The sequence below is a fragment of the Eriocheir sinensis genome, chromosome 1 (genome assembly GCF_024679095.1).
Source record: "Eriocheir sinensis breed Jianghai 21 chromosome 1, ASM2467909v1, whole genome shotgun sequence".
Lineage (NCBI taxonomy): Eukaryota > Metazoa > Arthropoda > Malacostraca > Decapoda > Varunidae > Eriocheir > Eriocheir sinensis.
In genome coordinates this window covers 11,567,279-11,592,278 of record NC_066509.1, presented here as the reverse complement: position 1 = coordinate 11,592,278, position 25,000 = coordinate 11,567,279, and the positions used below count along the sequence as shown (strand labels likewise).

General features: G+C 41.7%; 1 long non-coding RNA gene across 1 annotated transcript in view; it reads left to right on the top strand.

Moving 5' to 3' along the window:
- Nucleotides 1–1,674: 1,674 nt before the first annotated feature.
- Nucleotides 1,675–25,000, top strand: part of LOC126987683 (uncharacterized) — an 82,490-nt gene continuing 59,164 nt past the window's right edge. The window contains exons 1-3 of the long non-coding RNA XR_007741231.1: nt 1,675–1,872; nt 4,730–4,813; nt 20,564–20,659. This is a non-coding gene — a long non-coding RNA (uncharacterized LOC126987683). The remainder of the gene's footprint in view (nt 1,873–4,729; nt 4,814–20,563; nt 20,660–25,000) is intronic.

The window sequence follows — 25,000 nt, the reverse complement described above, 5'->3', positions numbered from 1 at the left end:
ACACACACACACACACACACACACACACACACACACACACACACACACACATTTTTCTCACACCACTATGCAGACGTTAGAAAGTTTTAAGTAAAAACAAAATTACTCACTAAAAGAAGCTAAGAAAAACTATTCAGCAAAAATGCTACACGTCCATCAAATATCTGCGTGGCGTGTTGAGCTGAGAGAAACAAGAGTGAAATACTAAAAAACTGACTTTTCTTTGTCGTATTTTCCTTGTGGACGTCAAATATACATGTAAAGAATATTTTAACCTCCTTTCGCCGTCTTCTCAGCTTAACCGGTCGTTTCCTGTTCTTACCCCAAAGCTCAGACCAAGCCTCACTGATTCTTCAAAGAAGACTGATGCGAGGAGACCCTTCTCAGTGCTTCTGGGGTGAACGGCCTCCGCCACACCCACTGGCAATCCCTGAAAGCATTTAGTCAGTTTCCCTTGTATTAAATTTATCCATTCTAGGAACAATAAACACCCTCTTCCTGGCAAACTTCATGCGTCCCCCAGTTTCTTCCGGATCACGTGTCGTCCTTTGTCTGGCCTCAGCGTAAAGCGGCGACATGCTTTCATTGTTATAAACTGACAATATCCTCCACAGACGTAATAGCATGAAGAGGTCAACATCCATTAATGTAGCTTTGTTGTTATTTTGTTATATACTTGCACGCACATTAAACAAAGAAAATAAACAGCGAGGATATTATCTTTTCTCACCACCACCAATATACTTCAAAGTCAGTGTTCTCTCATCAGTCAATCATTAGAATCAGGTGGCCAATAATACCAGCAATCTACGTAGTCTTCCCATACTCCCTCTCCTCTTATTGAGTCCGAATGTTCCTCTGTATTGAATGACTCATTGCAGTAGGAAATTCAACCACTGTGCAGGAGATGCAAAGCCTCTCCTTATAATGCTCTGCTTCCCATCCATACGCCACCATACACATCCTACACTCTCCTAACCACTCACTCGAGGAACAAATACTTTGCTTTAGTCTGACTCAGTTTGGGTGGTGCCCTCTCGGGGCTACAACTCTGCCAAATTCAACCTTCGGGGTAAAGACTGTCGTTGGAGTAGCTGTCATCGAGGATGTAGGTGAGAGGGGAAGTGGCATGGTGTCTTGATAGTTGGCACCGTTGGAAATAATAAAAATGTTACGTGTTATGAAATTTATACAAGTCTTTGCCATTATTCTATTAAGCGACATATTCATAGCACTATATAGCCTTGTTTAATGCATACAGAATATTAAATACACAATTTCAAATAGTAAATAGCTGACACATGAGAGAGAAAGTGATGTATTGAGGGTAATGCGGCAGCGTGTGGAGAGGCTCGAGACTCACCCAGACTGACTTCATATTTGTGTCAGTTCCGTCGTGTGCTTGTGTGGCTAAAGCTTTGAGGCGATAGAGGACTCCATCCGTCAAAAAGATTTATTTTCCTGGGGTTTTTGTTTTACTATATACATGATTTTATCTGTTCTACAGCTTATTTTATGTATATGCTATTGTATTTAGGATGCTTTCTCTCCATGTTTCTTTCCTAATTTTTGCTCTTTGTTACAAAAATGCTGGAAATATCTTCAATAACATTGAAATTATATGAGCTGGAATGCAAAACTATGTGAAAAATCATTTTTCTTTTGCAGGCTTGTCAGGGATGCATGATTTTATCATGTGATGGCTCCAAGTTGTCTCAGTCGGCTGCCGCTGCCTTGTACCGGAATTAATCATACAACGGAACTTCAGAATACATAACAACGTGGCTGCGGTGGACTGAGCGAGGCAGCGGCTTCGTCTGTTCCCGACAGCTCGTTGTTGTTTCTCAAACTAGACTATACGTTTAGAGACAGGTACGGCTTGGCTCGCTTATACTTCACTGTCTCTTCTGTCCGCCTGTCTGGCTATGTTTTTTTCTCCTTGTCTATGCATCCAACAGTTCATCTTCCCCTTTTTTCCATATTTATTTGTTTTCTTGTTCCTTTCGATATATGTGAGTATTTATGTGTCCATCTCCCTCACATCCCAGCCCAGTTATGTAGCTATATATGCATCATCAACGAGTCTCTAACTGACTTTCCACTTTTACGTTTACCTATATGTATGCATGTATCTTTACTTACGTATGTATGTGTGTGTGTGTGTGTGTGTGTGTGTGTGTGTGTGTGTGTGTGTGTGTGTCTCTCTCTCTCTCTCTCTCTCTCTCTCTCTCTCTCTCTCTCTCTCTCTCTCTCTCTCTCTCTCTCTCTCTCTCTCTCTCTCTCTCTCTCTCTCTCTCTCTCTCTCTCTCTCTCTCTCTCTCTCTCTCTCTCTCTCTCTCTCTCTCTCTCTCTCTCTCTCTCTCTCTCTCTCTCTCTCTCTCTCTCTCTCTCTTTATATATATATATATATATATATATATATATATATATATATATATATATATATATATATATATATATATATATATATATATATATATATATATATATATATATATATATATATCACCATCTATGTATTAATTTAAGAGCATATAGTCTTTCCCCTCATTGAGGTAGATATACGTAAAGGACAAAAGCAGTGTTAGAATGGCCTCACGTCTCAGTAAATAGCATCACTCAATGTCCCCAACACTTTCCTGTCTATCGTCGAACCGAATCAAATCAACACCTAATTTTCTTTCGCTATAAACACCCAGCGTTCGCTTACATTTTTTTTTTTTTTAACTAGGATAGTCGTTTTTTTTTCTTCAGCTGTGTCGATTTTTCTGCCTCTTACCGAAGTTATTTTGTATTCCCTGTTGACACGAAAATATCTGCGTCTGACAAAAAAACAATCCTTTTGTCGATGTCATTGATCTCTATCAATCCATCTATCTATCTATCTATCTATCTATCTATCTATCTATCTATATTTATCTATCTATTCATCTCTATCAATCTAACCACTTTATCAATTTATCTATCCCTCTCTATATACCTATATATCCATCTCTATCTGTCTATATATCTATCTATGCATCTCTATCAATGTAGCCACCTTTATCGATCTATACATCTATATCGATCTATCTATCCATCCATATCTGTATATCATTATCCACCTATTCATTCAGGAGCATATAGTTTGTCCTCTCATAGGGGTAGAAAACTATAAGAGACAAAAGGAGTATTACGATGGCCTCAGGTCCCAGCAAGCAGCATCACACAACGTCCCAACACTTTCTTTCCTATCGTCGAAGCGCATAAAATTAACAATCAATTTTCCGTCTCTGTAAGCTCACTTACTCTTTTTTCCTCGGATAATCGGAAATATTTATTTTTACACCCGAGTGTCTATTTTTCTTCCTCTTCCTGGATATATTTTTTTTATTTCCTGTCGATATTTTTCTCGACGTGCATTTTTGGTGGAGTCGGTGACACGAAAATTCCTGCATCTGAAAAAAAAAAAAAATAGAACCCTTTTGTCTCTCCGGCATTGTTGTCTGTCCGTTGTTGTTGGATTTCCTGTGAAGCCATTAAGCGATTTCTTTCTGAATTTATCCCATCAAAAATAAGGGAAAAAGCTACCCCGGCACGCACTCAGGTCGACCCATTAGGACTCAATGCAGCCTCGTTTTATTATGCATTGTGCCAAGTCGCTCTGGCTCGCCCCACAGGCCGCTTCAGGCAAAGTTCTGGGAATGTTGCCACGCAGACCTTCGCCCTCGCCACCCACATTATGCCATTGGTCTCTATTTATAAAGGCTTTCCTCCTTCCTTTTAGTACCTCCGTTCCCTTCCTCTCTCGTGGCTTCCCTCCCTTCGACGCGCTCCTTGTTTCAGTCCCTGCTGCCCTCGGCCCCAGACATGTTTTGTCTCGTTGGCGATTTTTGTTTATTCCGAAATAGAATGTTTCAACTTTTTTTGGTAGTTCGATGATTCCAGGAAGGTTATTATTAGTGTAAACTGTAAGGGGTGCCAGTGTGTGTGTGTGTGTGTGTGTGTGTGTGTGTGTGTGTGTGTGTGTGTGTGTGTGTGTGTCTCTCTCTCTCTCTCTCTCTCTCTCTCTCTCTCTCTCTCTCTCTCTCTCTCTCTCTCTCTCTCTCTCTCTCTCTCTCTCTCTCTCTCTCTCTCTCTCTCTCTCTCTCTCTCTCTCTCTCTCTCTCTCTCTCTCTCTCTCTCTCTCTCTCTCTCTCTCTCTCTCTCTCTCTCTCTCTCTCTCTCTCTCTCTCTCTCTCTCTCTCTCTCTCTCTCTCTCTCTCTCTCTCTCTCTCACACACACACATGTGAGGCAACACAACTGAACAGAAGGGTCTGAACTTTTTCCCCGCGTTGAGTCCCGCACCTGATGGAGACCGTCCCGAGGTAGCGTGATAGACTGGACACGGGAAGAGAGGGGAGGGGGAAGAGAACAGCGGACGAGGCTGAGGCTGCCACACTACCTTGCAGTCTAAACACATGAACTTATCTTCTTGATGCCACACAGAAATTAAAGTAATCAAAATCCCGGCAATGGAAGTATTTTATTTCGCTTTCACTATATAATTGTATACTTCAAAGAATTATTTATATGAAGAGTTTTTAGTTTCAAGTCAAAAGTAATTTCTTTTCAGTCACATAGCAGGTGCACTTTTTTCTCTGATCTTGAAATACATATAAATGACCTACCGTTTTTTTCTTGCCTTGCATCTAAAAACATTTAAAGTTTGTTTGATTAACTCAGAACTCTTACTTCTGGTGATTACAGCTCGAGGCCGCTGCACGACGCGGCGACGCGGCGACGCACCGAGACAGAGACCTGTTGCTCCCCTTTCTGCTGTAAGACGAACAGGTAGGCGTGTGTGTGTGGGTGTGGGTGTGGGTGTGGGTGCGTGGGTGTTGCGTGCATGTATATAATATATGTAAGCCTTCTTTAACAGACAATACGTAGTGAGGAAATGATTAGCAGATAAAAGAAAATGAATACGCCTTTACTGTGTTGTGGACGCTTTTCTATTCTACAACCAGGATGCTGGAAGGCTCCTGATAGTCTCCGCGTCCTATTTGACCACTTTAGCTCCTCTATAGATTATCCGAGCATCAAAGACACTTTCCGAGTCCATCTACTTTATCGCCTTCAATGTGGGTTTGTGAATCTGGACTATTTGTTGCGCTTTGTTTGTCCTTAGTTTAATTCTTCCTTCTGTAAATCACTGATATTTATGAGTTAGTCATGTTTTTTTTAGATTGCAGTCCCTTGGTTAAGGTTACTCATTGATAGATTTTTTTTGGGTGGAGGGAAAGCTTAGTAAGTCAAGAATATTCAGTTCCCATAACTTTGAACCAATTTGGGGTCACTTATTATTTAAAGTCAATTTGAGCTCAAAATTATTTTTACAACGACAGTTTATATTTATAAATGGCCATCTTTAACATGCAGCATATATTTTGCAGCCAATTATTTGTATTCTTAATCTTAAAGGGTCACTGGGATTCGAGTTACTTAGACATGGATGGCAATTTATATTATCTTATGTATCATACGCTGGTTTTCTAATGACTGTTCCGTTACTTATATGAATTTTTTTTTGAGTATTTATTTAATCTACTGGATAGTGTGCATCGTCTCTTTGGTGTTGTCGATTACTTATGTATTCAACCTGTCACGGTTTCAGGCCATCAGCGGCAATAGTTCCACCCATTGAAACTTACCGCTGCCGCCATGTTGAATTGCCATTCGAGTCCTGCCTTCTCTATGGTATCATTACTCACCTCTAAAAGTTGCTCCGTTCTCTCCCCAGGAAGTAAAGAACAATGCTGCTTCTTGTAGGATGAGAGTTCCATGTCTTTTTTTAACAATATTACCAAAACTCAAGTTGCACCGTCCACTATAAAAAAAACACTTGCCTGCGCCATGAAGGGCTGGGGCCGACCACCAACTAGGCCCCTCAAGAAAGCCTACCGGCGCCATAGGCTGTCACGTAAAAAAAAAAAAAAAAAAAAAAAAAAACTGATGAGTTACAAACCTCTAATGATCTAGTATGCGAGTCTTGCTTCTTCTGCTTCACCCTTATTGTGCACCCTGACAGGTTGTACCGTTCACCCCTCAAACGTTAAACGCCGTAGCTCTTCTTAGGGTACCATTATTCACCCAGACATGTGTACCGTCTATCCCTCAACACTTTAAAGATCACTGCTACTGAAAGAGTATCATTTTTCACCAAGGAAAGTTGCACTGTCAATACCTGAAGTTAAACACCATTGATACTTTTATGGTGCCATTATTTACTCAGAAAAGTTGCCATCCAACCCTTATGAGGTAAAGACTATTAATACTTTTACTGTACCGTTATTGACCCAGTAAAGTTATACCATCCATCCATTTAAAGGTGATGACCATTGATACTTTTACGGTATAAATATTCACTTTTAGACAAATTGTACCGTCCACCTCTTTACTAGAGCTATATGAACGCCACCCTTATTTCTACTTTTCCATAATCGTGTTTCCCCTCGACAAAGGGCAGTGTCCATCCCTTAGGACCGTCATTTCTTGTCTCCCTCACCATCGAGACTGAGCAAAACTGTGTAGGCATGGAGAAGACTCCCTCCCGCTGGCCGCTACTGTTGGCGGCGTTCCATCAATCGTCACCTGCCGTTGAGACTCAGGCCTGAGGAGCAGCCCTGGCGGGCCGCGTGCCGCCATCCATCCTCCTCTGACGGGAAATTGGTCGCTCTGTTGGATGTCTTAAAAACGTTCGGAACAGTTTTTCGTGGTTCAGGTTATTCGACGATATTTTTCCTATTTAACGAGTCATTTGTTTTGAGATTGACGTATTGCTTCCGGTTACCTGCCTGCGCTTCTCGTCTTCTGCTACTTTAAAGAATGTGGTCTTAAATTTAGTTTTATGCCAAGTGTTTTGTACGTTTTCGAAAGGTATTCTTGATGGACATACGACCTTCTTTTGTAAAGAAAATATTTTATCATAGGTATAAACATGAAGTTATTTAAGCGATTTATAAATGGAGAGAAGTCTTTCGTTTTTGCAGTTAAAGATAAAACATAAGCAAGACCTTGAAGATGTAGGCTTCTTCGCTGACTGGTGAGCATTGAATCTCACTATTAACACCTGGCTGAAACACATGGAAGCAGAACTAACAGTAGTAACAACAAGGATGCTAGTAATTAAGGGCCATTAGGAGGAGGGCGCCGGTGATGAAAACGGAAAATCACCGGAAAATCCTTAATACAAAAACTGTGCCACTTTATCTTCCTGATCTTTATGGCTCTTAACTTGCCTCTTCCTATTCCTTCTCCCTCAACACCTTTCCTTTTCTGTATAGTCCCCTTAACCTTCTCCTTGGCTTGACTTCATTCTCCTATTATCATGTTACATAATTCTTGTACCTTTTCTTCTTTTACTCTTCATTTTCCTCCGTCACGGTTTTAACTACTAACAATACAGAGAAACACATTTATTACTTCCTTATATGAAGATGGCAGAAAGTTTTACATGTATTCTGTCTTCGGATACCAAATCAACGGATCGTTTCACCTTTACATTTTCATCTGCCGTCAAGGTTTTTCCTACATTTTCCTGTGAAGTGATTTTTTTTTTTTTTACATCAAAGGAGACGGCTCAAGGGCAACAGAAAGAGTGCAAAAAAAAGCCCGCTACTCGCCGCTCCTGTAATAGACAAAAGTAAAGAGTAGCCAAAAGAGAGGTCAATTTCGGGTGGAGAGGTGCCTTGATTGTCTCAAAGGTGTCGCTTGAGAGGAAATGAATACATAAATGAATAAATAAATAATGGAAGACGGGAAGGAAGAGAGAAAAAAAAGAAAAAAAGAAAAAAGGAAGAAAATAAGGAATGAGGAAAGGATGAGTGAAGGAAGGAAGGGCAGCAAGAGGAGCCCCGCCAGTGATGTATATTGCAGGACCATCTTCTTGTTGCTCTCATGCGGCGCCGGACACAAATATTTTACCCTCTGCGAAGACTCGGTGGCAGCATGCTGAATTTACTGAGTCGGATGAAGGAAATTTAGACAGAATTTATTAGGCTTTGGAATTATGTAACAACCCAGTATAAGACATGTAAAGCCCTCTTGTGTGTATGTGTTTTTTTTGGTATGTTTTTTGTGTGTGGAGAGATTGAATTAAGAGATACATGAGACAGTTAGGCCTAGAATAAAAGGGCACAGGAGACATAACCTACTGGCCACAACATATAAAAGCAGCCGATCAAGAAGAAGGAGAAGAAGAAGGAGAAGAAGAAGAAGAAGAAAGCAGAAGAAAAAGAAGATGATGATGAAATGTGTGTGTGTGTGTGTGTGTGTGTGTGTGTGTGTGTGTGTGTGTGTGTGTGTGTGTGTGTGTGTACGTGGTAATTCGATATTCCTTAACCAGTTTAGTTTTCTTTTTTCATGCCCTTTTTTTCTCTCTCTCCTCCTGGATGTTGTCACGGTAATCGAGTTCCAGGGAAGGGAGTCTCGCCATCTTCAACGGGCTGGTTTGAGCATCTTGGAGGCTTTCAGAGTTACCCACAATAGCCATCCGTTTGTAGTCCATATTGTTAAACATCTCGTTGCTCAAACACACACATTTAACTGGGCTGCCGCAGGAGTTGTAGGCCTATCCAGGGGTAGGTTTTTCCTTTTTACGACTGTGGTGGGAGTTTGACAAGGCTTCTTTACCATGAATTCTAAAAAAAAAACTCAAGATAACTCATTTTACATCATTTTCGACCTTTAAAAATACGTGATGTGGAAGTGGGTAGCGTCTACACGTACCGACCTATGTGAAAGAGGCTGGTGGAATTTACGTGTATTTATAGAAACAAAACTAGTTATTCCCTCAGTTATTCTCTCTATCTCTATCTGTCGATTTCAATATATTTATCTCTTTATCAGTTTAAACAGCATAAAGTTGCCCCCTATATATAAAAATGGCAGCATGTGTTTCGTGATAAGGAAGTCGGAAAAATCTTGACAAATCGCTTAATGAAACTGGTTGAAGGGCGCGCGGCCGGAAGAGCGATGCTTCTTTAACTGTATCAATTTTCCCCGGATGAAATTTATGGCGGGAGTTGTGAGAGGTTCGGAAACTCTCATCAGCTTGGAAAAGGGTAAAAAAAAAATAAGGATAAAGAGAGGGAGAGGAAAAAAGTCTCGCTGGCAAATGTTGGTTTTACATGCAAATCCCGCTACGGCCTCGTCACTAGAGATGCAAAACATTTAATGTCGAGCTATTTTGACTGTCACGCTGAATTCAACCAAAAAAACAACAATTACTGCTACAACAAAACAACTGCAATAGCGAGAAAAAGTGGGAAGAATCGCAATTTACAGATTTTCCCGTGCCCATAATCACGAGAAAATGGCCGTTGTCAAAGGCACAAAATATATCTGTTGCAAAATTTGTATTACTGAGCAAAAACAATTAAATTCTGCGGCCTGTTCGTCTAATAGAAAACGTGCAATGGAACTGAAAGGGGAACTACCGAAAGCAAAGTGATAAACATGTTAAAGCCATAAGATATTAAAGCACACAGTGACAGGACATTTCCCTACACTGACCGTGGAGTCTGAAATAAAACCCGATGCGTGGCGGCGAAGAGAAAACTGTCTCAAACCAAAATGAATATGTATAAGGATCATCAAATATTAAGTCAGCGATTTGAACAGCGTATGAGAGAAAAGGGCAAGTAAATAATTCATGCGTTTCAAAAATAAACTGAACCGCTTGTGAAATCTGAAAGAAGTATGACATAGGTATGATGTATTATTGGCCTTGTTAACAAACCGTACGCAAACTGATGGAGAGAGAGAGAGAGAGAGAGAGAGAAGACAGACAGACAGACACATACAGACAGACAGAGACCCAGACAGACAGGCAGACACACTCACAGACAAAAAGACAGACAGACAGAGACACAGACAGACAGACAGACACACTCACAAACAGAAAGACAGACAGACAGATACAGACACACAGACAGGAACAGGGGACCAATCACATCTACCTGTCGTCTTATATTATTGCACGTTAACAAGCTAACACATACACGCCGTAGCCCCGCCTGGCGTCCCGATAACAGAGAGGCCTGTGATGAATGACCGACTGTTTTAGCCCCGCGTGACGTCACCGCCTCCCTCGCCTGTGATATACGATTGTTATTAAGCGTTCAGTCGAGAGGGACCGACAGCTAAAGGGGGGGAAGGGGGGCAGAGGGGGGTCACAGCTAAAGGGGATGAGAGGGGAAGAGCGAGGCGGAGGCTGAGCGGAGAATGAAGGCTGGTGGAATGTGGGCCATGAGGGTTTTCTTCTCTTTCCTCGCTTACCATTGAGTTTAATGAAATTCTAGGGCACTGGTAATTTTAGCTTCTGGAAATGCTAACACATGCGCCGTCTCTCAGTTCGGGTTTGGCCACTAACAATGCAAATGAGTTGGAGCAAACAACGTAGTGACATCTAAGTAATAAGTTAGTACACCTTGGATTGTTATGTAGATTTCCCTTAAATGGCAATCTAGCCCTAATAATGGTAGATACCATTTTTTTACCCTCTTCAATGGTAACCTTCCTTCCCTGTAAGTGATGGTAACCTAGCCACTTGAAATGGTAACTGAACCCCCTTTAAATACTAACCTCACTATCCCCAAATGGTAACTCAACCCTTACTAGAATAATTGTATCCTTACCTCTCAAATAGTATCCTTTAAGTAGTTACGTAATTCTCCCCTAAATGGTAACCTGGCCTCAAATGGTATCATGATCCTCTCAGGTTGCTACTCATCCCTCTAACAAATGGTAACATGGCCCCCTTGAATGTTAGTCAAGGCAGCTTTAATGACGGCGTAACGGGTCTGATAAGTAACCCAGAGTCCCATCGCCCACGGAATAATATCTTGTAATCTACGTAATAGCTTAGTACCCTCAGTGTATGTTCCTTTATCCTTCCTCCGTTTACGTATACACAGCGTCTTTGGCGAGGGGGTTTGATCTTCTTGTGTTGCTGCTGTGTATCTGTGTTTTTTCTTGTTTTTTTTCTTGTTGTTAAGAGGAACTAACGTTATTAAGAAGATGAAAGGAAAGGGAACAAACTTGGTAAAGAAAGTCTTGTCAGTTACATCTCTGCCGTTTACCAGGGTTTGTTGTTGTTATTGTTGTTGTTCGTACTGTAGTAGTAGTAGTAGTAGTAGTAGTATTTGTGGTGGTAGTAGTAGTAGTAGTAATAGTAGTAATAGTAGTAGTAGTAGTAGTAGCAGGACGAGGAGGAGGAGGAGGAGGAGGAGGAGGAATAGTAGTAGTAGTAGTAGTAGTAATAGTAGTAGTCGTGGTAGTAGTATTACCGATAGTAACAGGAATATTATTATTGTTATTATTATCAATTATACTAATGATAATATTACTATCATTGTGTAGTAACAGTACTAGTAGAAGCAGTAATAACAGTAGAGTAGCTTTAGCTGGCGAGTTTTTTCCCCTTTTACATCTTTCTTTGTTTCTTGATATCAGAGAGAGAGAGAGAGAGAGAGAGAGAGAGACAGACAGACAGGCAGAGTTGAACAAAGTCTACGGTGAAATGTAGCGGTTCGGTGACTAAAAGTTGGGTACCGAGTTGAAATGTCTCTCATAGGTTGTTGTCTCCCTTGGGCGCGGTGAAGGACTCTCTCTCTCTCTCTCTCTCTCTCTCTCTCTCTCTCTCTCTCTTGTGTAATCATTAGTTTGTAATCCGATACACCCTCAGGTTCTTCCTCTATAGGGTACACACACACACACACACACACACACACACACACACACACACACACACACACACACACACACACACACACACACACACACACACACACACACACACACACACACACACACACATACACACACACACATACACACTTTGTTCCTATTGCAATACTCTTCTGGGACAACTCACTTGGCCTCACCAATGGAATGGAAACCAAAATATCACTCCGGGACTCCATAAAATTTTGAATCTGAGGCAGTAAACCTTTGTGGACAAGGCGCCGCGAAGCCACCAAGGAACCGCAGGGGCCCGATCGTCCAGCGAGGGTCCGGGCCACCGATATACGTGCATGGGAGCTTGTAAGGGGAGGAAATGAGCAAGGTGTACAGTAAAGGTGTTCGTCAGTGTACGTACGTGTGGATGGTACTTTGAATCATTATTCTGCCTTTATACTAATTATTTTACTCTGACTTTTCCTTATCTTCCTGTCTGTCTGAATTTGTTCTTTTGAGAAGGAAAGATCAAGGCCATACTCGTATATTATGATTCTGACGATTCTCACCCAGAAGGGAAGTGTGGAAAGTACCCCGTATCATTGCCTATTTGATCTGCAGCATATTATTAGCTCTGATTTGCGTTTTAGAAATATCTACTCTAGGTGCGTGTCACGGTGCAAAAATATAACTAGAATTGACGGTTTGGCCGTTTTTCTTTGTTTCACCTTTACTATTACTCCTGTTTGACCCAACAGTCAGAACAAAATGTCCCCAAGGATGTTATGTAAGGTGAATCAGTTTATTTATAATAAACAGATGGTCTATGTGTATTCTCTTTACCTTGCTGAACTGGCCTCCACCATCCCATTTTTCCTCAGAAATGGTATGCACACATTATTATTAAGTCTATATGGAGACGGACCGGTGTTGGTTATACATTCCCGCTAGAATTGGCTTTCACCTCCTCCCATTATCCCCGAAAACGCCACTGAAAGTTCAACAGTTTCGTTATTACACAAGACCATTGTGTATTAATGTTACCTTACTGAACCCCCATTCGTCCCCCTCAAAATTATACCTATGTTATTAGGTTGTCCATATCAAAGCAAACCAATATGTGTCCTCGTAACCTTGTAAAACTGGCCCTCATCACCTCTATTTTTCTTCATGTATACGCCATACAACTTTTATTAGGCTATCTATATTGATCTAGATCTTTATTAAGTAGCCCTCACTACCACCATTTGTCCTCAGGAACACCATAGTTAATTGGCTGACTATATTAAGCAGGACAAGTGTACATTCTCCTTACCTTGAGGAACCCACTCTCACCACCTCACCGCTATACATCCGGACAGGCGCGCATCGACCGGCCGCCCGCCAGCCGTAACTCATACCCGAGCGTCAGCGATAAAGCTAAAACTTGGTCAAAACCCATTGCGTCCGCTCGTAATGCCGGGCGATATCTCACTACTCGCGCCCCTTGACCCCGGGCCTGATGACGTTTGTGTGTGTGTGTGTGTGTGTGTGTGTTTACGGGCAAAGGACTAGCGAGGCCTTTAGTACTCACACTCAAACACATTTCTCTCTCTCTCTCTCTCTCTCTCTCTCTCTCTCTCTCTCTCTCTCTCTCTCTCTCTCTCTCTCTCTCTCTCTCTCTCTCTCTCTCTCTCTCTCTCTCTCTCTCTCTCTCTCTCTCTCTCTCTTTATGATCGATGACACTTTGCGCACGAGGAACAATGGCGTAAAACTCAGATGTAGACAAGTAAATTCAGACTGCACCAAATTTTTCTTCACCAACGTTGTAGTGCGAGAATGGAATAAGCTCCCAACATCAGTGGTCCAGTGTAACACGATTGACTCCTTCAAAAATAATCTCGACCGTCACCTCCTTCAACTTAATATCAACTAGAGTAGAAATGCAACGTGTTGGAGTCTTCTGATTAATGTAAAATCACTTAGGTTTAAGGACAGACCACCAAGTCTGGTCTGTGTGGTCTGATTTTCTATGTAAATCTATGTAAATCTCTCTCTCTCTCTCTCTCTCTCTCTCTCTCTCTCTCTCTCTCTCTCTCTCTCTCTCTCTCTCTCTCTCTCTCTCTCTCTCTCTCTCTCTCTCTCTCTCTCTCTCTCTCTCTCTCTCTCTCTCTCTCTCTCTCTCTCTCTCTCGCCATTTTCTCATCTTTTTTTTAAAGTTGATTTGTTGCTCGTAACGTAATGGGTGTAGTGACGATGGTGGTGGTGAAGTGGGAGACGGTGCTGGTTTGTCGTGTTGATGGCACCAACGATTTCCACACAATCCAAGGAAGACTTATCCCCATATTCCCAGACGCTTTCGACTTTCACAACAAATATTTCCAAAAGCCAAAGAGGAGATTAGTCGAGTTCTTAGGAGTGTACGTCACATTCATGGTGCAGAAGCCGTGTTAAACTCTTACTAGGCTCATAAAACTGCTGCTGCAAATGCTCATTAACCAAAACGAAAGCCTTATTAAACGTAAGTGTGTAGGCTCGGTGATCTTTGAGAATCTAGAGAGCTTATAATCTTCCTTAACCTGGTACCTGCGGGGATCATGTTTCTTAAAGGCCCCTCTAAGCGAGAATAGTGAGAAAAAATCATCACTCACGCACACCATTTCATTATATATATCAACGCATTTGTGATCGGTTTATGCATCATCTATTTTTGGGGGGTTTATATCATGGCACAAATTTGCCCCGTCGCTGCTACACGGTAAAGCCACAAATTTGGCCCGTCGCTGCTACACGGTAAAGCCACAAATTTGGCCCGTCGCTGCTACACGGTAAAGCCACAAATTTGGCCCGTCGCTGCTACACGGTAAAGCCACAAATTTGGCCCGTCGCTGCTACACGGTAAAGCCACAAATTTGCCCCGTCGCTGCTACACGGTAAAGCCACAAATTTGCCCCGTCGCTGCTACACGGTAAAGCCACAAATTTGCCCCGTCGCTGCTACACGGTAAAGCCACAAATTTGCCCCGTCGCTGCTACACGGTAAAGCCACAAATTTGGCCCGTCGCTGCTACCAGGTTAAATAGAGCAGCTAACCTTTCGATGACTCCTCATGATGGTTTGTTTTCTTTAGTATGAAAAAAAAAGTAATGTTTCAGCCCGCGGGGGTGTGGCCAGTCCGTTCCCTTGTTACGGTTGAATTTACCTTCAAAGTTTATTTGGTTCCAACGTACCTTGAAAGTTTTTGAGTGGGGAAAAACTTTACAGCTTCCCAGCAATATTTATATGTCATAGGTATTATTTATTTCCAGACCCATTTCTCGTGTTTGGTTGTTTGTCCGTCTGTGTGTTTAAGTGTGTGTCCTTGTTTGGTTGGCTTCCTGTTTGTTTGCATTTGCTTGTTTGTCTGTGTGAATGTCTGCGTGTGTTAAAACGTCCATATTTGTGTCTTTCTGACGATCTCTCTCTCTCTCTCTCTCTCTCTCTCTCTCTCTCTCTCTCTCTCTCTCTCTCTCTCTCTCTCTCTCTCTCTCTCTCTCTCTCTCTCTCTCTCTCTCTCTCTCTCTTTCTCACACACACACACACACACACACACCGTTGTAAATTAGATATATTGTCTAAATTTTACAGGTTATAACTCAAATTAATAACTTTTGATTATTTTATTACGCTTCCGACGATAAACATTCCGCCATAAAGATTAAACTAATTAGGCAATGTTTTATGGACGTTTTTGTGCGCAATATTTCATTCGCGTCCCGCCTTTGTGTGCCCTCCTCCAAATGTAGCTTTAGCTTAGTATCCGTTATCGATAGTTCCTTTTTCTTATGCTATCTTCCATTTTCTTTAGCGATGCATATGGGTATAAGTATTATTGTTTCTACATTATCATTATCATTATTATTATTATTATTATTATTATTAATATTATTATTATTATTATTATTATTATTATTATTATTATTATTAATGTTATTATTGTTGTTGTTTTTGTTGTTGTTGCTGTTGTTGGTAGTTTTGTTGTTGTTATTGTTTTTGCATTAACAATGTTAAATACAGTGCAACATGTAAAACCAGAAGAATACTAATACTTTAGGTTATAAAGTCGATAGTCCTTTATTTAGCTCTTACCGTCAGACAGACTAGCTTGGGAACACCGAAGTAGATTTTTTTTTTTTTTTCTTTTTACATCTTCGACTGTGGCGCCGGTAGGCTTGTCTTTTAAGGGGCCTGATGGTATGGCCCAGCCCGTTGTGGCGCAGGCCAGTGTTTATAGTGGCGCCATCTTCCATTGGCTAATGCTGCCCTCCCGGAGCTCATCTTTAATCCTAGAATCTAGAGTCCGGGTTGATAGGTGGTCTTCTGGACAGCATGTGGGTAGTTTTAAGCCACTCGGTGGGGGCTGAAAAATCCCAGCTTGGTGGCACCGGGCGGGGTTTGAACTCGCGTCGTCCCGAACGCGGCGCCGTCACGCTATCCATTCAGGAAATTTAATGTATATCTTTATATATTTACTTATCCCCCGACTTATTTTTGTTCACATGCATATAAAAAAAGAGTTCTTTTTTTTAACTGGATATAAGCTTTTACATAGTGGTAAATAATATTTATAAGATCGCATGCTTTCCACTATGCACAGTGCGGACTAATAGTCAGTAAACCGAAAGATCAAAAGAAAAGTAATAAATGTATGGTGCCTGTATTATGAGGCACTGATCCTCCCATTCACGCCACTGGCACGCCAATACCCAGTCCACCATTTCCCTAATTACTAATGATTCAATATTAAACTTAATTTACTGTTTACTTATTTGCTAATCGTATCATGGCGTCAAGTGGTGTATGCATGGATGATGATAATGATGATGATGATGATGAGTGTAGGATGAGAGAGAGAGAGAGAGAGAGAGAGAAATCCAGACTAGCTTTCTGAGACCATAACTCGTCCAAGGAACAGCCGGTGGGGAAGCGTATACATTATAAGGGAAATATTGCTCCAGGAGGGATGAGGGTGAAGCCGACTGTGCAGAACCCTTAGTCTGGATGAGGGAGGGAGGGAAGGAGGAAGAGAGGGCCAGAACGAGAAGGAGAAAGCAATGGAACAAGGTGGAAAGGGGAAGGGAAAGCAGAAGAGAAAGTAGAAACAAGAAAATGAAGGAGTGTGGGAACAAATAACAACCTGGAGGAGGGAGAGAAGGAGGGAGGGTGAGTGCGGGAAGGAGAGAGAAAAGGAATAGGGTGGAAAGGGAGATGAAAGCAGAAGAGAAAGTTGAAACAAGAGAATAAAGGAGTGTGGGAACATAAAGCAACAGTGGGCATGGAAGGGCAAACAAAGGAGGAAGGGTCAAGACGGGAAGGAGGAGAGAGCAAAAGAACAAGGGAGAAAGGGAGAGGAAAGCAGAAGAAAAATTAGTAGAAACAAGGAAATGAAGGATTGTGGGAAGAAAAAAATAAGCATGGAGGCGTGAGGAAAGGACGGTTGACCAGGACGGGAAAGAGGAGAGAGCAAAGGGCAAGGTAGAAAGGAGAAAGGAAAGCAGAAGATAAAGTAAAAACAGAGAGAGAGAGGAAATCATGAGGGAAAAGAGGAAAAGAAAGATGAGAGTGTGGAGAAGGAAAGAAAGGAAATACTGGGAAGGAAGTTGATATCAAGTCAGAGAGAAATAATACAGGCGGAAGAAGAGGAGGAGGAGGAGGGGAAGAAATAATAGGAGGAGGAGAAGTAGGAGGAGGAAGTGAATGAGAAAGAGAACAGATAAAATATGATGTATGTTGTGAAGCTTATTGGGTCAGTAGAATGCAGGAAGTGATTTGAGAGGACGAGAATTTGTGAGAAAGAGATGGAGGAGGAATAGGGCGGTAAATGGAGCAGCAGATAAAGACAGAGTGAGAGGAGAAAGACTGTACACTAATGCAGAATGAATGTTCGGAGTCGGATGGGTTAATGGGAGTAATAGATGTGGATACGAATGGGGTGGAGGAGAGGAAAACAAAGAAAGAGAAAATGAGAAGGTTGTGTTGGCCGGTGCTTAAAGGGAGCGGAGGAAGATAAGCTGTCAGTCGGATAAGGTGCAGGAGGGTGTGAGAGGAGCTAATGATTTCTGAGGCAGGTGAGGTCAAGGGGTTCAGATAATCACGGCTCGCAGATCGTAGTTTTTTTTTTTTTGTGTGTGTGTGTGTGTGTGCGTGTACGTGCGTGTGCGTGTGTCTTTCGCCCTTGGTGTGGTTTGCTGATAACGTATTAATTAATGTTAGTTTCTTATTTCATATTTTTGGGGGTTGGTTTTTGCAGTATATTCGTGCAAATATGATGCTGCATTTTTGAAGTTTTTGTGTATTTGTGTTTTTTTTCATTCTCATTTTTTGATATGTGGTAAGGAATCTTTCACGAAATGCTTGGTTAAGCAAATGCATTCAATACAAACAAATAATGTTTTTTTTTCCCCTTTGATGGTACTTCTCGCTTCATTAAATAGGAACGCCCTTGCAGTTTTATATTTTCTCTATTTACCAGTTTGCTTAGTTATTTTTTTTTTCATCTACTTTTACCCCGCCGTTGATTTTCACCCTGATATGATTAATGTTTCAAGTGACTCGGTTAACTGTAAAATTTCGGACGAGAGAAAAAGCTTCCACCAACAAACATTTACTTAATTATGCAGCTCGCGCAGGTGTGCTCCAGCCTGCACACCTGCGCCAACCTTCATTAATCATTTATAAGCCTTTCCTCTCGGTAGCATTCCCTTCACCTTCCCGAAGACCTCCCATCTCGCCCTTAAAAGAGGATTCCACAACTATAATATGTCATCCATCCCTTCGCCGCAGCCTCACACACCTTCCTTTTCCGTCCTCTTTTCTTTCATTCAGTCATTCGATCTTCCTTCCAAGTAAGTCTTCCTTCCCTCCTTTCCTATTCCCCATGTTCTTCTCCTCCTCCACAGCTGTACGCCATCCTTTGCTTTCACTTCTGCCTCACTCACTTCATTTCTCCCACCTTTTTCTCCCGCTTTTTTTTCCTCCAGACTCTCGCTCTTGCTTCCAAATGAGTCTCCCTTCTTTCCTTTCCTTTCCTCCATTATCTACTCTTCCACAACTGTGTATCATATTTTGTCCTCGCTTACACCTTCTTCTCTCCTTTTTTCTTTCCTCCAGACTTTCGATCTTGCTTTCAAATGAGCCTTCCTTCCTTTCCTTCCTCCAGTTTCTTCTCCTCCACGACTATGCGTCATCTTTTGCCCTCGCCACACCCTCACATATTTTCTTTTCCCTCCTTTTTCCGCCACTTTCGTTCCTCCAGACATTTGATCCTGCTTCCAAATGAGTCTACCTTCCTTTCTTTCCTTGACCTCATGTTTCTTTTCTCTTCCACAGCTATAGGTCATCTTTTGCTCTCGCCCCAACCTCACTCATCTTTACTTTCTTTCCTCCAGGCATTCGATCTTCCTTCCTTCCATTCCCTTCCTCCATTTTCTTCTCTCCTCCACAATTATACGTCATCTTTTCCTCTTGCCTCAGTTTTGCACACCCTCACTTTTTCCTCCTTTTTCTCCCACTTTCTTTCATCCAGACATTCGATCCTGCTTCCAAATGAGTCTTCCTTCCTTCCTTTCCTTTCCTCCATTTTCTTCTCCTCTTCCACAACTATTTTCCATCCTTTGCTTTCGCTTCCAACATCACCCTCCTCTCTTTCGATCTTATTTCCCTTTCAGTCTTTTTCCTTCCGTACTTCCTTTACCTCCCTCTTCCACAGCTGCATGTCATTCTTGCCATTCTTTCCTCTCACTTTTTTCCTCACAAGTTCATCTTTTTTTTCTCGCCTTTTCCCCACATTTTTTCCCTCACGCATTCCATCTTGCTTCCAAATGAATCTTTTTTCTATCTTCTCTCTCGTTTTCCTTTTTCCTCCTCCCTCTTTGTTATTATTTAGTTTCAGACAGTCAATTTTGCTTTTGAATGCATCTCTTGTTTCTCCTTTCTTCATTTTCTTGTTGTCTTGTCTGTTTCCTTTCCGTACTCCAAGTAGTTACCTTTTTGTATTCTTCCAAAGAGGTTTCTCTCTATTTTCTTCCTTGTCTTTACTGCCTTTCCTTCCCTGTATTTCCTTTTATTTCGTTTCCTGTTCCTAAATTTCTTTCTTTTTCGCCTCATTTCCACTTCTACGTTCCTTGCCTTGCGTTTCCTTTTCTCTGCTTTATTTTCCTTTCCTTTCCTTTCCTTTTCTCTCCTCTCCTCTCTCCTCTCCTTTCCTCCTCTCCTCTCCTCTCCTCTCCTATTTCCTCTCCTGTTTTCAACCTCCTTCATTTTCTTTGAGACAGCCGATCCCTCCACCAAATCAGTCTCCTCTATCGCCTTCCCCTTGCTGCTCTAATTTCAAGCTTCCACTCCATCCTTTCCCTTCAGGCCTACGCACTTCGCCTTCCTCCCCTTTCATTCTCAATTTAACTTCTCATCTTTCCCTCTCTTTCCCTTTAGTTAGTTTCTTGTCTCTCCTTCCTTCCTATTTTCCTCCTTTCCTTCCTCTTTCTCTCCGTCCTCCCTACCTCCCTCCAGTCCCTTATGTTTTAACCTGCATTTTCATTCCTTCCTTCCTTCCTCTCTGTTCTTCCATGTCACTGCTCCCTATTTCCCTCCAGTCCTTTATATTTTCTAACTGCATTTTCTTCCTTACTTCCTCCATATTCTTCTTTTCTTCCTCTCTGTTCTTCCATTGCACTCCCTCCACACCGTACTTGCTTTCTCTTTACATCTCTTCTTCCCTTCTCTTCCTTACTTCTCGTTTTCCTTTCTTCCTTTCATCCTTTATTTCTCTATTGTTCCCCCTTTCCTTCTTTGTCTCTCAGCTGTCACATCACGCCGCGTTATTTTTGCTCTCCATCTCGCCTTTCAGAAGTGGGCGAGCTCTTTGAAGACTCCACCATGCAGACGGCACACTCTGGAGCCTCTGAAAGAAGGATTACTAGTCCCGCGCCGCCTACAATCCGTGGTGAGTGTTACCTTGTGGATCAGATGTTAAGGTGGGTTTTAACTGGACGCCAAACCCACCTTGCCTTCTGTGTTTGGGTGGGATTTGTAATAATTATTCTTAATGCCATAAATTTTCGTCTCAATCCACTCCATCATTCAGTTTTTTATTCTTGTGTTATATTCTTGCTGTTATGTTTTCTTTCGGTGTTTTTCGGTGGGCTTCATTTCCCTATTTTCTGATTCTTTTTTGTCTTGGATATGTAAATCTGTATCACTCTGTTTTTCTTTCCTCCATTGCTATAACGGTTTCCTATATTGTCTTCAGCCTTTTCTTATTCCTCATCATCATCCTCGCCCTCCTAACTCTCCACCCCTTACTTCTACCTCTTCTCCTCATCCTCGGTTTTATCCCCCCCCGCCCTCCCCCCCTGCCACCTTCCACCTCCTCGACATTCATTGAGGTGTTGCCTCGGCTCCCACAAACACACTCCTTCCTCAAATGAGACGTTCTTGTGTATTCTCTCTCTCTCTCTCTCTCTCTCTCTCTCTCTCTCTCTCTCTCTCTCTCTCTCTCTCTCTCTCTCTCTCTCTCTCTCTCTCTCTCTCTCTCTCTCTCTCTCTCTCTCTCTCTCTCTCTCTCTCTCTCTCTCTCTCTCTCTCTCTCTCTCTCTCTCTCTCTCTCTCTCTCTCTCTCTATATATATATATATATATATATATATATATATATATATATATATATATATATATATATATATATATATATATAGAGAGAGAGAGAGAGAGAGAGAGAGAGAGAGAGAGAGAGAATGAATGAAAGGGAAGGTAGTGAATAGAAGTAAAAGTAAAAGAGAGACTGTAAACATTGTAAAAATGAAAAAAAAAAGAAGATAACAGATCAGAATAGGGAAAATAGTAGAGGGGAGGAGAAAAGAACGAAGTAGGAGGATTTTAGAGGTATAGAGAAAAAATTGAATCAAGAAAGCTGAGGAGAAAAGAGAAAGACATTCTCTGGCATTATTTTGTTCGCTTATTGGTTCAGTGGCGTCAAATACTGTAATTGAGTTCTCATATTTAAGTAGTGAATGAGAGTAGGCCTATGAGTCGGTTTCATATAATGATTTCATAATTAAATCATTAAAACCGCTTAATGGGCGTGATAACTAGGTTATTGAGTCCGAGAAGGGAATGGCTCAGTTCCCTTAAGAAGAACGCTGATTAGGGTGAGATAAACGTTATTGAATTTTCAAGAGAAGGCTTCCGAAAGACTGTATAGAGGAGTAATCCATGATACTGCTGCCACTGACAGTTCTGAGTGGTCAGCGGTGTGCATTATAATGAACAGACTTGCTTGAAGAATGTATAGTATTCAAACTCTTGATACGCTCAGTCCTGTTTATTCTGAATTGCAGTGCAAGGTTGATGCTTGGATAATAAAATTATAATTTTCTGCCATGTTTTAGGGCAGCCTCATTCATATTTTTTTTTTCAAAATAAGCAACGAAAAAGCATCAAACACAGATTCCTCACTTCCGGTATGTGTATGATTGATAAGGTAAAATTTTCTTTAATATGGCTACGGTGACCGTGGTTAAAAATATTGATCCTAAAATTCAGGGTACGAATTTTTGCCATTATATTTCTTAGACATCTTGCCACCAGTTTCTCAAAAAAAAAAAAAAAAAATCTGGCGTTTGATTCGAAACAACAGATTGTTTGATGTCTGGAAGAAGGGGCGAGAGCATGTATGCTGGAGTCAACGGACTCGTTGCTATGGAAACGTGCGGCACGTGTGTATTAATTAGCTTCTCCGCACAAACACCGTAATCCTTTCTTGAAGGCCATCGTATGTGTGGTTACGCTTCGTGACGGTGAGAAGCGCCAGTTGTGTGTCAGGGATGCGCTGATGGTCCTGGGGAACGGTGGCACGCTGCTTTCCTTGTCCGTTCCCTTTGCGTAGGCGTGTTTTTTCCTGCCGCTCCGGTTGTGTAACGTGGCGCCTAGTGATGTGCCGTGAGCCGAGGGACGAACTCATGAAAAACAAGACCGGGGCGTATGCCTTGGAAGAGTTCGGCTGCACGTGCTGCCCGTTTCTTGAAGACACTCATCCCTGAACAAAAAAAAAGAAAAAATAACTTACAAAAAGGATTTTAAGAAGATAACTTTATTGCTTTGAGAATGTTTCGATAATGTAGCGGTGGCTGAGTGGATAGCGTGACGGCGCAGCGTCCAGGATCACGCGGGTTCGAGTCCCGCCCGGTGCCGCAAGCTGAGATTTTTCAGTCACCGCCGAGTGGTCTAAGACTACCCACATGCTGTCCAGAAGACATCAACCCTGACTATGGATTATTTCTCTAAAAGAGAGGGTCATTGATGAGCTCCGGGGGGGGGAAAGCATGAGCCAAGCAAGATGGCGCCACTACAAACACTTGCCTGCGCCACGACAGGCTGTGGCCGGCCAACAGGCTCCACTAAGAAAGTCTACCGGCGCCATAGGCGGAAACATAAGAAATATAATAAATAAAAAAAAAATAAAAAAAAGAGTGGAAAGGCATTGAAAAACACATATTAAGGCATTTAGGCCATAGAAGGACGAGTCTAGAATGACGAGGACATTCCCAGGAGATACATAATGTTCCCTTGCTACTTGATTTGAGTTACATAGACAGCCACCAGATGTTAGTTTGAGGGTGTTAGCCTAGCAAAGGGTGGAACAGCATATGAAAACATTGAATATAGATCACAGCCGTCAGAAGGATATGACTGGAAGAGTTTATCGTTCCCAGGAGACATTCGTGTTCTCTGAATAAAAAAATAAGACTATAGAATTTACATAAATGCAGCATGGCCGTTTTCATGACGCCAAACTGATAAATAGTAGGAAAGTTTAATGGCACTGATCATTATATTTATGTGTTTAATGACAACTGTGTATTCATTAATCTTTCATTGATCTGCATTACTAAGAGAGCATTAAGTAGAGAACTTGAATGATTAGTTTGTGAAAATAAAAACCTGTACGAGGTTGTCTAATTTATAGTATATCAAAAGTTTATTTTATCTTCAGCAATGAGTGTATTAAGGAAAAATGTAAACTGTAGCCGACGAAGAGCAATGTAGAAGTGTAAATAAATAACATTCCAAAATGATTTCAGTTGTGATTCAGTTGGTTTAAATTTATGCTTTCTGCGAAAATCGGAGAGGGAACACATGCGGGGCATCAATTATGATCGCTATTTCTTCATCGTCAGCATAAGGAAAGTACATCCAAATGCGTCGAAAATTGACATCAGATTTCGTAAAAAAAATTGTTTATCTTTAAATATTGTCATGATGTCAGTTATTACTTTTTTAATGTTCTTTTTTTCAACCCTCTACCAGTGATAATGTATTTTTTCTATCTCTCATCCCTTTTGCTTTTGTAGATATATTATTGCTTTTATTTCTGTGGACTCACCGTCTCTTTCCGTAAAGACCCAACAGACTGGCTGTTACCAGTCTTTCCATGTTTCAGTATTCCCCCTCCTTCTCCTCTTCCGTCTCCTCCTCCTCCTCCTCCTCCTCTTTGAGCTCGGTTCCTGTTTCTTTAATAATAATTGGATCAAGCTCTTTATTTAAACTTGCATGAAGGCCGCAGTTTTTACACAATTCCATTTTGCAATAAATTCTTTGAGGCGATATTTTTCTTCGCTTCTTTGAACGTATTCTCGTTTCAAAAAATTTCATATTTAAAATTTCGTTTTCTCACTATTTATTTAATGTATCTGTCAATCTGTACGTCCTTCTCATGTCGAATACGTGTGTGTGTGTGTGTGTGTGTGTGTGTGTGTGTGTGTGTGTACTGTCTCCTTTTGTGCAATAGTTTTTTCCTTCAGAAGACTTATTTTTCTTAATGCATTTCTTATTTTACGTCTCCTCGCTGTCGAATCACTATTTTCGTGCCCACGCCGTCGCAGCCGTGGCTTCGCTGCTCCCTCTCTCCTTTGTTTCGGTCGCGTTCGCATTTTCACCTTTTTTTACCTCAGTTTCTTCGTCTTTTGCCTCCCCGGCTTTTTTTTCATCTGTCACTCATGTCTGTTTTCTTATGCTCTTTATGTATTCCACTTTTCCCCGCCTCATACTTTCTCGTGCTCTTGCTTCTGCGCCTTTTGCTCGTCTTCCTGCTCTCTCCTCCTCCTCTTCGCCTTACTTGTCCTCGTCATCCTCTCTCTCGTCATCGTCTTTCTCGTCGTCCTCCTTTTCTTCGTCATCCTCCTCCTCGTCACCGTCGTTGTCGTTTTGCTCCTCCTCCTCCTCCTCCTCCTCCTCCTTCCCCCCTCGCTGTAGTGGAGTGCTCTTGGTCCTCGCTACTTCCCATGAGC